This window comes from Peromyscus eremicus, chromosome 8b, assembly GCF_949786415.1.
Source record: "Peromyscus eremicus chromosome 8b, PerEre_H2_v1, whole genome shotgun sequence".
Classification (NCBI taxonomy): domain Eukaryota; kingdom Metazoa; phylum Chordata; class Mammalia; order Rodentia; family Cricetidae; genus Peromyscus; species Peromyscus eremicus.
Genome location: NC_081424.1, coordinates 25,235,296 through 25,247,558, shown reverse-complemented (window position 1 = coordinate 25,247,558; position 12,263 = coordinate 25,235,296). Strand labels below are relative to the sequence as shown.

The window sequence follows — 12,263 nt, the reverse complement described above, 5'->3', positions numbered from 1 at the left end:
AATACTCTTCTATTAAAATTCATTCCTGTTTGTTCTGAAGACTTTTGCTCATTCTAGGCTCCCATACTGACTTGGAAATGTTTTTCCCTATGAGAGGTAATAAATTAAACCTTCTTATTGGATAGCTTATATTTCCAAACATGATAGTGGGCTTATAGTACCGTAATACAGAGTCACTAAAGCAAATCCATTCCTGGAAGGCAGAAGTGGCTTGTGAGGGCTGTAAAGGTGTCCTGCCCTTCATGTCCTTTGGAAGAAAACATGAGATAGAACGAAATTTAGGACTAGGGTTAAAAGGAAAACTGAAGGGAAAAATGTGCAGCTTCTAAAAGCAAACACTGTCCACCTTCAACTTTTTCGACAGCCAACATGAGTTTTACAGGCCTTGGTTTGACAAACAAAGCCATAACATTCCCCAAACATATTTCTTTCTACGTAAAGAGAAGCAATGTTTGAATGTATCCATGGGGAAGCTTGCTTATGATCCTGATCTTGGAATAAGCTGTGAACCTCTTTTCTTGTCAACAAAACAAAAATTATGCTGAATGGTTTGTATGGTCTGTTCCAGAATTTTGGCTCTTGAAAGTAATATTTTGAATGGGATTATCTAATAGAGCTTCTTCTATAATGCTATCTATCTAGATAGTTTAGCTTATTTTTTCAGAGTTCAAAGTTAGATTGTATTTAAAATATGTTTCTTTTTTGTTAGTTTGCCTTTTTTATCATTTTGTTTTATTACCAGTACTAATTAAAGGTAGCTATCTTACTGTATTTATAAGGAAAGAGGCAGTCACTGTAAAACTCACTACAATTCTATCTCCACACAACTGAGAAATTCATTCTATTAAAATTTTGTGTATCTTCCTGTGAAAGTGTTAACTAAAAACAAGAGAAATAAATATTTGGAACCATTGGCTGCCCTGTAATTCCTTTGTTTACTTACATGGGTGATTTTTTTTTTTTTTTGCATGCATGCATTTCCTATTTGGATCAATGAACATATTTTAGTTTGTTCGTTCAGGGCAAACCTCTTGACAGTTAAATGCCACTCAGAAGTAAAACTCAAAACTTTGGTATGAAATCTGATGTTGATGTCACTGTACTATGGAGGACCCTAAAGACAGATGCAAAGAAATCCCATTCTGAAATGAACAGATTTGAGTGTTCTCACTGGAAGGGTCTTGAGCAATTCTGAATGATTGTATGAATAGCAAGTTCTTTTTTTTTTTAAATTAATACTAGATTTAAATGCCATTCACTGACTTATGCTGATTTTTGACAGACCAATGTTTAATATACTCTGGTCAAGGTGCCATCAACTGGAACAGCATTTGCTTCTTTCTCCTTCTGTAAAGCCAGATGAACCAGCACTTCTCAGATGGTCTCCAGTAAATTTTTAAGGAGAAGTGTCTTCTATAATTGGTGAATGTCACCTTCCATTTATCCTTTAAAGCCCCAAACTAGACTGTCATTCAATTTGGGTTTTATTTACTTATAACTAAATTATTCTGGGTGAATCTTCACTATAGCAAAAAGAACAACCACTATCAGCTGATAGAAAAATGAAGTCAATGAAAGAGTAGTTAGATGTTTTTGATGGCTCAGCAAAAGGAATAAGCAATGACATCTTGTGTTCATAGGTACGGAGGAGGCCACTGCTTTTTTCTATTGATTAAAATACATTTAAGTTTCAGCTTCTATTATCTTGAATTTCTTAACCTCTTTGTAAAAATCTCAAATATCACTTCTTCTCCTTTTCCCACAATAATCCTGCCTGCTTCTTTCACTCTTAACAGCAACAAGAAATGACACCAGTGCTACTTAAGAAATGAATACTTTCAATTTATCTTCACTATTTATTCTTATGAATTAAGGGAGGTGACATTATTAAGAGGGTAGAATACTGAGTCCCAGGCACTCGTCCCCAAGCAGACAGACAATTACACAACAGTCTATGAAACAATCCCCTTTGTTAGGAATCCAGAAACTAGTCCAAAGATTCCTGTGCTGCATTTGAATGTAAAACTAGCTGTATCAAAACACTAGGAAAATTTATCGTTTTCACTCATCATAGTCTGTCCCCAAGCTTCACTGGAGTGAGTAGCATGATTGGGCGAAAGCTTCCAGCTCCTGGCTTTTCTGAGGGAAAGGAAGAGAAGATTGAAACTTGGTTCTATTTATCAGATGTTTTGGTAGACTCTTTAATGGCTTCTGTCTTGTCTGTACTTCACTACTGATAGCAACCAGCAGCAAACTGAGGTCCACTTAAAACACAAGTGATGCTTTAGAATGTTCTATACATACCTAACACAGTCCTTCCTCTGGCCCATGACAGAATTAGAGGGCAAAAACTCCCAGCTTTTCTGTGGGGAGGAAAAGAATTTTGAGTTTGTATAATAATCAGGTTGGGGAGTGGGTGATTCTGACTGGCTCCTCCTGTGCCTGCTTTGTAGTTCTGATGGGAATGGATACACTCTAGAGGCTGCTGGTAATAAAAGAGAGCTGGACAGTTTGCGACAACTTCAGAGAACCTGTAGTGTCATGGTCACATCTCAAGGGAACAAGAGAGTATGGGCTATTCATAGAGCAACTGCCAAGTTCCTATCATTTCTGGATACCCAAGCAGAGCAACAATGAGGACACACACAGAGAAAATGTTTAAGGAGATTCTCTAATCTCTATGCAGCTGACTATTTGGTGTTTGGGAAAAGTTTCTATGTTTTTAAATTCATGGAATGAAAGTTACAAGGTATACAGACAAATATGATGCCGTGGCACATGAACAAAGTATACCTACAGAAACTGATCCTAAGGGCATGATGCTATATGAAGTATTTGACAAACAATTCAAAATAATCATCATAAATAAGCTTAGCATCTCAGAAAAATTATCTGTGAGCCAAATGAGAATATTTACAAAGAGATGAAAATACAAAAAAAGGAACCAAACAAAAATGGGAGCTGAAGAACACAATAATTGAATTGACAAATTCTCTATTCAATGTATGAGCTGAGTTTGGCATACCAATCACAAACTCAAAGAGAATCTATCTGAAATGATATAGAGAAGGGGGCAAAACAAAATACCAAGAAGAGCCAAAGACAGCAAAGGGGTGCCAGAGAATTCCAAAGAGTACTAAGTGCACTGAAAGTTCTCATTTAAGACAAACCTTGCTGTCTGCTCTTTTACTGAGCAAAGAGGCATTCTAACTAATGGTCTTCTTTTCTTCTCTTCCTTCTTCCAAAACTTCAACCAGAGTTAAAAGCACTGTCCAGAGTTAAATATTGTAAAGCAGAAATACAATTGATTGACAAGATCCGGAAGCAGAAATAATTTAACAAAATAATGCATAAGAGCTGTTGCCCGAAAATTCTTCTTAAAGCCTTCAAAAGGTGAAGGAGACAGAAGCAGGTCCCACATTAAACACAGCTGTAGACAGCTTTGGCAGGGAATGATTTCATGCTTGATATTCCTAAGAACCATCACCATGATGATGAAAGTGAAGATAATGGAAGCAGCTTCCTTTCCTGGCTTGCAGGGCTTGATATCCCCCATTAGCTAGAGGCATGCATCACTGCAGAGTTGTGATGCTTTCATCTCCGTTCTCAGGGTTTCAGAGCAATATCTGTAAGTGCTGAGAAAGGCTGTTAATGAGGCACAAAGAGATGGTCTTTGGAATGTTCTTCATAATAAGAATCTGGCTACTGGAATAGGCATTAATAATGACATTCTACCATACATCACAAATACTTAGAATGGTTCTCTGTCTTTTTAAACAACCGTGTTCATTGTTGAGATAGAACAAAATATTGTGTAGTATTTGTTGCCCAGTTTCATGTTAAAGTCAATTGTCCTCTGTGTTTAAATAAGTTCAATTTGTAACTACCCGGATTGCCCACAGATTAATACACAATTCAATTATATATTCTAGCTTACCTAGAAAGGCTCAAAATGAAATGGTAACTTTGGTTTCTGGGGCTAGAGTCAACAGCCATTAAGAGAACAAGGATTTTTTGGCGCTCTGAGCAGCACCATGGTGGTCAGCAAGAACAAATGCCTGAAGAAAGGGGGCAGAAAGGGAGCCAAAGAGGAAGTGCTTGGTACATTTTCTAAGAAATTATTGGTATGATGTGAAAACTCTGTGTATGTTCAATATTAGAAACATTTGAAAAACACTAATCATCAGGATTTAAGGAACCAAAATTGCGTTTGATGGCCTCAAGGGTTATATATTTGAAGACAGACTTGCTGATGTAAAGAATGATGAACTTGCATTTAGGAAATTCAAGTTACTTGCTGAGTATGTTGATGTCAAAACCTGTCTAACTAACTTTCATGGTGTGGATCTTACCTGAGACAAAATGTGTCCCGTTGTCAAAAAGCGACAGGCTGTGATTAAAGCTCATGTTGATGTCAAGACAACAGGTAGTTATTTGCTCCACCTGCTCTGTGTTGGTTTCACTAAAAAAAAATCCAACAATCAGATACCCAAGATGCCGTATGTATGGCATCAACAGGCCAGCCAGATCTGGAAGAAGATATGGGAAATCATGACCCAAAACATGCAGACAAATGATTGAAGGAAGTGGTTCCAGACAGCATTGGAAAAGACAGAAAAGTCTTGCTAGTCTATTTATTTTCTTCATAATGTCTTCATTAGAAAAGTAAAAACCCCAAAGAACCCAAGTTTGAATTGGGAAAACTCATGGAGCTCCATGGTGAAGGTGGCAGTTCTGGAAAAAGTACCAGCGACAAGACAGGTGCTAAAGTTGAACAAGCTGATGCGTACATGGACTATTAGCCCAAGAGTCTGTTTAAAATCCAGATTTTAAATAGTGATAAGAGAGTCCTGTTGGTGATGGTTAAAGAGGGAGAGGGAGAGAGAGAGAGAGAGAGAGAGAGAGAGAGAGAGAGAGAGAGAGAGAGAGAGAGAGAATGAAGTCATTTTTTAAACTGAGAAAAAAAAAAGTGTCTTTAAAATATTCTGCATGCCAGCCTCAAGATTCTAAGCATCAGGCATTGCAGCTACAGCAGGATTTTAACAGGATGAGCTACACAGATTTTCTGCCTGGGAAGGAATGGGTTAATGAAGAACAGATTGTCAATTAAGCATGAGTTGAAAGTTCAGCTTTCAGAAGATCCTGAACTTATGCCTCACATTTCAAGAAACAGATCCTGAGGAAGAACAGAAATAGATGAAGGCTATAGATAAGACGAAAAACTTATATAAGCCAAGTGTACGAGTTTCTCTACCCATGTCATTGGCTCACGTAAATGCCAGACATCATTTTATATCCAGCCTAGATATAGCAGAAGTTGGCATTTAAGTATAGATTGCTATGAGAGAAAATTGCCCTTGAATGAAAAAGGAAGTTTACTGGTGAGAAAAACGATTTCCCCCAGTTAACAGTTAAAACCCCAATAATAGAAATGTTTTCAAGCAGAGGTCATAGGGTGGGAGAAGAGAGGAGCTATAATGATACCTCAGTTCCCACCTAAAAAGAAAGAAAATCAGCTTCAGCTTAAATTGCAATGTGTGGGTTGTGTACATCGAGCGTTCTCCTCCCTCTCGCCTAAAACCTCAGGCTTCATGTTAAATGGGACAAATCACATCGTTCGTAGTTCTGCTCTGCTTGGTACAGCTGCTGGCTGCAGGTGGTGCCCTAAAAATATATTGTTTGTTTATTTTGTGTTGTAGCAGTCTCCAGAATGGTGCCGAAAAGCACAACTGCTCTCTTCCCTTTGTGTTGGTGAACCGCGTGATGAAAGACTAAGACGTCTGCCAAACCCAGCATGGAAAGGCCCAAATAAGAGGCCCAGGTAGTGCTCGAGGCTCAGCTTCTGATAAGTTCCATTTTCTTTGGATTCATGAAGCAAAGCTGACAAGCAGACTATCTGTCATCAGAGCCTCTTGACTGGGTCTCAGTGAAGCAAAGCCAAGCTACAAACTGCCTTTGTTGGGAGAATAATTGAGCTGCTCTGGAGATTAACATCTGTAAGCACACGGGGCAGAAATGAAAAAGAAATCAATAACACATCACAGACGCAAAACAGAGGCAGAGAGGAATCCAGGTAAATGTTCACGTAGATTATTTAAATAGAGCTTTTAATGATTTTTTACTTTAATAACTTGCATGATCAAATAGTTTTCCAGTCATCCTGGCAGAGCACTCAAGGGTAACTCTGCTTACCTCACAGTTGGTGAACACAACACAACAATTTATATGTAAAACCGTCTTATACACTATGTTCAAAATAATGATACATGAGCTTTACATTATCCATTAATCCTATTCTAGTCATTTTTCATTAGGCGAGTCTCAAAACAATGAGCCTCCCCAAAGGTAAGGATTTATATGAACTAATTGGTACAAAGGCAAGATTGACAACTGTAATTTCATGCCAAGCAACTTTTGGCAAGGTATTTCTTGCTATTGAAAAATAAAAATAAAAGTATCAATGGGATTCTGATAAAAGTAGATTTTCAAATCTAGAGGATAATTAAGTGAAATGTAAACTAAGGATGATTTTATAAAAATACTTAAAAAACCAATTGCCTTCTAGCAACTGAGTCACTAAAGGCTTTCTAAAATTTAGTGCATAGAAATACATTTAGATTATTAACATGAGAGGGAATATGTTTCCTAAAGAGTGGACTTCTAACTAGCTCCCATCTCACTTTTAATTCTTGTGGGAACTATGGCTATTGGCTGCATATATATTCTATATGTGCATGGGAAATATATGGTACATCCAATATAATCATGATTCCAAATTTCAGAAATACAGATCAATGATGTTTATCCTGACAGTGAATTTGGAAAGGAAAAAAAAGAGTGAAGACTGGAGAGGGAAAATAAGAGTTCCAATATTAGGAATGATAGGCAGACAGAAACAGATAAATGGAAGAAGGCATAGGAAATCGAAAATGTTGAAAAAATAAATCTAAGGCAGATCCAAATGAGAGACATGGACCAGACAGTAGAAACCTAAGAAGAAATTTTTGAGTTGTTTAAAGAAAAGGAATTTAATCAGTTAGTGGCAGAGGCAGGCAGATCTCTATGAGTTTGAGGCCAGTCTGGTCTACAGAGCAAGTTCCAGGAGAGGACAGACATGGCTCCACAGAAAAACTCTGTCTCCAAACAACAACAAAACAAAACCAAAAACATAAGACAAGAAACAAAGCAAAGAAAATGCACAATGCGTAGAAAGGGAAAGAGTTGGGAATGCTAAGTCAATTTGAGAAAGTAGCCTGCAGTTATCAGCTCCAGACTAGTGAGAGGCAGTCAGAACTGAAGGTGTACCCTTGGGGCGTGCGGGGGGGGCGGGGGGGTTCACAACCTTTGCGATTATTCTATCCATCATGGCCCATAGTCACACAGCCCCATGCTCTTCACATTCGGGCCTTACCTCAGCAACCACCCATCTGAGCGACTCTTGCTGCTGGTTCCTCAATCTGCCTTTTTCTCTGTAGAGCAGCGATAACAGCAGCCGCACTGTTGGTTCTCCATGCACACATAGGACGAACACACACACTATACACATGCTATCCTCACAAGAACTGGAGTTGCAGGAGTAGGGTGAAAGAGTGGACTCACCCCTACTGCTCCGGGAATACAAGTAAGTGCTCTCAGCTGTCACTGTTCAGAGACTGAAAGACAGTGACATCATCTCTGGCACTAAGCAGGTCAAGAGGAATGTACATTGTCAACTCAAATCTTTAGGTTGAATCTACTTGACTTTAAGCCACTGTTTGAATATGGCAGCTGCTTTAAAAATTTTTTTTTTTAATTTTTTTTATCAAGTTTGGAGCAAGGCTCACCGCAGTTTTGGCCACTATTTTCTAATTTCCTAATAATGTGCTTCCATTGATAACTTTTCCAAAAGATTGTAATTTGTAAGCAACACTAACATGTTTGGGAAGTAAGCATGTTGCTTGCTGTAAAGGAACGCAGATAAGTGAATCATTGTGACTGCACTTCTCTCTACCTTGGTGTACAATTCCAATTAAAGTTGGTTTTCAAAGTACCATGAGTTACATAATAGTGATAAATCAATAAAAATGACATTTGACTAATAGGATAACATGAAATTATGATATATATATATATATATATATATATATATATATATATATATGAGTTTTGTGCTTAGACGTTTAAAGGAGTAGAATCCTTTCTATATTCCTGTGATGAAGAAATTGATGAAGTTCTAGAAAAAGAAGAGTGATGGGTGGAACAAGATGAATGAGCAGAAGGCATCGATTAGTAAGAGGAAAAAGGAAAAAAATGCTTATAAATGTGCTGAAAATGAAGTAACCAAGATTAAGAGGGGGAATTGTTGAGACTCAATGGAAAGAGAACAGAGAGATGCATACATTTCAGGATGTAAGAGGAGGTAAAGGTAGTGAAAATATCCTTGGAGCTGTGACACTCTGGACTTCCTGTCACTGTGGGAAGCACCTGAAGTCCTGAATGAATGTGTATTGTTTGACATGGGCACAGCCATGTCAGGGACTCCAGTGCCTTAGACCTATGGGAAATGGCAAAGTCTTCCTCTGGTCAGTGTGTGGATGCTGATAGTGTGTGCAGAGAATGTCACCACAGATTTCTCTCCACAGTTGTTTACAGCTTGAAGACTGCTTAACCAGTCTTCAGAGATTAACCAAACTTCCGTCCTTGTCTGCTATCTATAATACTCCCACCTCCTGTTCCGTTGTATGTGGCAACACACCTTCCTCTTCAACTCTATATAATAATGTGAGTTTCAGGGTGCAGTGGCAGCAGCTTCTCCCAACTACCAAATTCCCAATTTTCTGTCAAATGTGTCCACATTTCTGTCCCTTCCTTCATTCCCTCACTCCCACAGTAAGGTCAATTCCCGAAGCCTTGCACAGCTTGCAACATCAGGACTTGGGAACCAGATGTGAAGCAGGTCTTAACTCAGACATCCACATGACGGTTGCTTCTCTGGGTAGAATCCAGTCATTGAACAGTAAGAAAGACAAGACTGTGAGATATAAACTTATTAGTGTCCAAAGTTGCGAGCTTGACTCAGGCTCATTGCTTGAGATGAATTTCACATGGTTGGTGAGATCAGAGACAAAGGTTAAGAGGAGAAAGAGCAGAGTCCGAAAACCTGCAGCTGGCATGGCATGAGGAAAAAAACAGGGGGAAATGACCAGGCCCAGGAATCATGTCTTTTGCTGAACAGAAGGATGTGTGGGCTGGTAACAGTTTAAGTCCTATTTATAAGACTGATAAAAGTGAAAGATACAGACAGAATATCACAGATGGTTCCTTTCTACTGTGTAAACATTATTTAGCTGTAGTGTATTTGCCCATGTTTTTATTCCTTTTCTCTCAAGTATAGCATGCCAAACAATAAATTATCTTTCACATTATGGCTGTCAGTACAAATCATGTTTATATCCTTCCTTTGAGAATTCAATGCTCTTATTTAAAAACAGGAACACATCTTAGTATGTTTCTCTACCACTATATTTAGACAATCCGGTGAAGAGGAAAATGCCATGAAATACTTATGCCTAAGAATTCTGCATTACACTAATTGATTGGGACTAGAATGGCATCCTAAATAATATTGTACATTACAAAAGAAGATGATAATCTGAGATTCCAGGCCAACCGCTTGTAACAATTTCCACAAAATACTATGCTTTGGTAGATATTAACATGATTGCATATTTTGGAGACACCTTTGACTCAATGCAACTAATTTAGTTCTGAAATAGTTTTTTTGGTTATAAAGTTAAGTATAGGAAATATGATCTGAATTTAGTTCATTCCACAGTATGCTGTATACAATCTCCACTTAAACCTCACGTTATTAAGAAAACATAATTATTGGTGATTTGTTGCAGTCTATAATCCTTACTACCTTCTTAAACGCATTTATATTTTTATTCTCTGTTTCCAAATGTGGTGATAGATAAGATGATGGACTTAGAAGTCAAGTGAGTTTTTCAAATATTCTACACAGAAGCCGCCATTGTGCATGGGTGGTTATAGTGCATGAGGGACGAGGCAGGCTAGTGAAGCTGGCGATTGAGTCATAGTATATTGAGTTCTACCTGGGGAAAAGGTAAATGTAGTAGGATTTGCTTTGTTTTTTTTTTTTGTATATCATTATGAGTTTATCTGAAAAGTTTATATAGTACCAAAAGGAACTGAGCTAAGGAAAAAATAAAGGATCCTGTCTTTATTCATTCTCAAGGCAATTTCTTTAGCATTTAGGTCATAATTATGAAGTATTTTACTATACAATTGGTGGTAAGATTTAAGGATGGGTACTCCCAGATTGTGACTACTTTACCTTCTATTTCTTAATTTGCAAGTAGGGAAAAACCAGAGAATGTTAATAACAAATAGCCTCCCCCTGCACTTAATTTGTCTTCTGAGGCTATTTGAGTTCTTGCACTGTTTGCTGGTGTGTTCACAGACACATTGACTAATTTCAAAGGACACACCAGCCATAAGCAAAATGAATCAAAAGACCTGATGAAAGGAACTAATTAACACGTATTTCAACCAGTAGTATTTGTTACTATTCAGTGATAGCACACTTGTGGTTCTAAAATTAGTCTGTAGAACTTTATTTTATTTTCTCTGTTTGGAACACATGGTTGTTCCAGGGAACATTTTCTGATTCCATTTCTATTTTCTTTTCTAACCTTGAGGGAACTACCTGTTTACACTCATATTTGTTTCTTTTCCCCATGTGTTTTGAATATTTGTATGAACTAGAGTGATGCTGCAAAGAAGAAAAGAAAAAACAAATCACATTTGTTTACTGAGTTCCTAGCCTTTACATGGTCTCTACATCTGAGGTCCCAGGAGCAGTACATCTAAATGAGCCCAGCATTGCGGATATGTGTACCAACCGAGTCTACCCACTGTGGGTACAGCTAACAGCTGAGTCCCCCCAAATCACCTTACTTCTAACAACCGAGACCTGCCTTCCAGTACATCTAACAACCAAGCTCAACATCCTGGGTTATGTGACAACTGAACCCAGTACTACAAGTACTTCTAACAACTGAGTCCCACCTTGTAGTGTTTCTAATAACGGAGCGGGAACTGTGGGTATATCTGACTGAGTCCAGCACAGCACTTCCATCTAATAGTAAGGCCTACAATGACAGCTGCTGGCTGTTGTTGGAGCTGGGAGAAAAGGATGCTTCCCATGCTGACCCTTTTCCCTCGTAAGGAGCCAGGAGTTTTGTCCTAAGAAGGAAACTACTTTTTTGATCTTTGACACTGGACTGGGAATCTCAAGACTCGGTTCTCATTTCCAGACTCATGACAAATCACTAGTTACTACTGAAATGTAGTGAACGCAGTGAAGATACAAAGGTGTATTGATAACACACTATTTCTGCCATAGGCCTGACCTGAATCAAAAAGTTTTTGAAGACCTAGGGGAAAAAAAAAGGTGGAACAACCCACACTGTATGGCCACCCTTGCGTCAGAGATGCAATTTTCCCGAACGTGGCTGTGTGGCCTTATAGGTATTAGATAGAGAACCTAGTTCCCTGAGAGAGCTGTGGCGCCATCTTGGTAGTAGGAAACTGACTTTTCTGCCTGAATTTCATGTGTTTCTGGGAAATTCAGGGATTTAGACCCACTAACTGTGAAGAGAAAGGCAAGACACTGGTGTTTCTACACGAAACTCTGGAAATGACAACCACCCAAGATTATACCTATAATTTGTATAAACAAGGTTATAATAGGTCTTAGAAATGCCTTTTTTAGGGAAACACTGAGCACTGCTTTAGAGAATTGTCCATTTCTGCTCTCACTTAGCCTGAAAAGTATCAAACAATTTTTTTTAAACTGAGATCTATGTGTTTTAGATTATTGCTTGATATTTTTCACTATTAGTTGAGATAGCAACCTTGTGGAAGATTAATTGATCATACATACATCTATTTATTTCTGAATTCATTCTGTTCCATGCATTTGTATACGTGTCATAGCTGTACTACACACTTTTAATCTCTATAATATCGCAATGTATTTTAAAAACAGGAAGACTGACATGTGTAGCTTTGTTCTTTTAAAGATTATTTTGATTATTCCTGGTAAATTATGGTTTTGTATGTCCTTTACGGTTGTTTATTCTGTTTTTATAAAAACTGCTGTGGGGTATATGATGTTTAATCTAAATTTTTTCTTGGTAATATTGTTTAATTTATCTGGCTGCAAAAGATCTTTGTATAGTGGCACACTAAATAATATA

The 12,263-nt window shown here is 37.9% G+C and overlaps 1 protein-coding gene and 1 pseudogene across 1 annotated transcript in view; one reads left to right on the top strand and one right to left on the bottom strand.

Annotated features, from left to right (window-relative positions):
• Nkain2 (sodium/potassium transporting ATPase interacting 2) overlaps positions 1–12,263 on the bottom strand; it is a 594,649-nt gene that overhangs the window by 171,937 nt on the left and 410,449 nt on the right. The window lies entirely within an intron of this gene.
• On the top strand, positions 4,035–4,802 carry LOC131918735 (small ribosomal subunit protein eS1-like; annotated as a pseudogene).